The following is a 1,404-nucleotide window of genomic DNA, read 5'->3' as shown; positions in this document are numbered from 1 at the left end:
GTCCATGGGTTATGCATATATGCATATAAGTTCTCTGATCTCTTCCCACCCACTCACCCACCCTCCCCTGTATTCCCTCTGAGATTCAACAGTCTGTTTCATGCTTCTATGTTTCTGGATCTATTTTGTTCATCAGTTTATTTTGACCATTAGATTCCAGGTATGTGTGAGATCATGTGATACTTGCCTTTCTCTAACTGGCTTATTTCACTTAGTATAATACTCTCCAGGTCCCTGCATGCTGTCTCAAAGGGTAAGAGATCCTTTTTTGCTGCTGCATACTATTCCATGGTGTAAATGTATCAGAGCTTTTTTATTCACTCGTCTACTGATGGGCACTTGGGCTTTTTCCAGAGCTTAGCTATTGTACACTGCGCTGCTATGAACACAGGGGTGCATACATTTCATATGTTATTTCTTAAACAGGTTTGTATACCTTTCTCACTTTCCATCCTTGGTTATCAGGGTTCTCTCCAGCTAGTCTTCAGGTGATTTTTCAGGGTGGATTTTTTTGTATTTTAGTTATATTTCCAGTTTGGTCCTGGGAGAATGTCAGTGTACTTCCACTTACTCTGCCACCATTTTGGAATCCTAGTACCAATCTTTATTACTGTTGCTTTGCAGTAAATTTTGAAATCAGAAAATGTGAGTCCTCCATTTTTGTTCTGCTTTTTAAATACTGTTTTGGCTTTTCTGGAGTCATAGCTTTAAAAACGTAATCTATTCCTTTCTTTCTCTCTTTGAGTACAAAGAACATAACTGAAGAAGCCCTTTCTGCTTTCCTTCAAATTTCTGCAGGCCTTAGCTCATATAGGACCATAATTACCTTCCTAATATTCACTTGGGTTTATACTATTTTATTTCTTTTATTTTTATCTTCTATTTTTCAATTATAGTTAACATCCAATATCATATTAATTTCAGGCGTACAACATAATGATTAGACATTTGTATAACTTAGAAAGTGATCACCCCAATAAATCTACCCCCATTTGACACCATACTTAGTTAGCATAATATATTGACTATACTCTCTATTCTGTACTTTGTATTGCTGTATTCATTTTTATTTATATGCCCTTCTATAACTATCATTTTAGAACCATGATTATCAAATAGCCCTGGTGCATTATGTAAGTTTTATGAGCTACTTCCCACTTTTCTTCAATGGAGTCACTTGTGACTGTGTTGTCTGATTCTTGTTCTTTAGAGCTTCCCATCCCTTGGAACTATCTTTCCTTTGAAAGCTAGGGGTCATATAATTAGATCTTTCTTGTTTTTCCTGAACTTTCTGAAATTTTCTTTTCTAAAGTCATGCCCCAGGGTCCTTCCTTCACTGTTATGGGCAACTGTTTGCTAAAAGACTCCTGACACTGAAAGTTCCTGGAGGGAGGGGAGGGGTGC

The sequence above is a fragment of the Myotis brandtii genome, unplaced genomic scaffold (assembly GCF_000412655.1).
Source record: "Myotis brandtii unplaced genomic scaffold, ASM41265v1 scaffold56, whole genome shotgun sequence".
Lineage (NCBI taxonomy): Eukaryota > Metazoa > Chordata > Mammalia > Chiroptera > Vespertilionidae > Myotis > Myotis brandtii.
Note: the sequence above shows the minus strand (reverse complement) of the source record.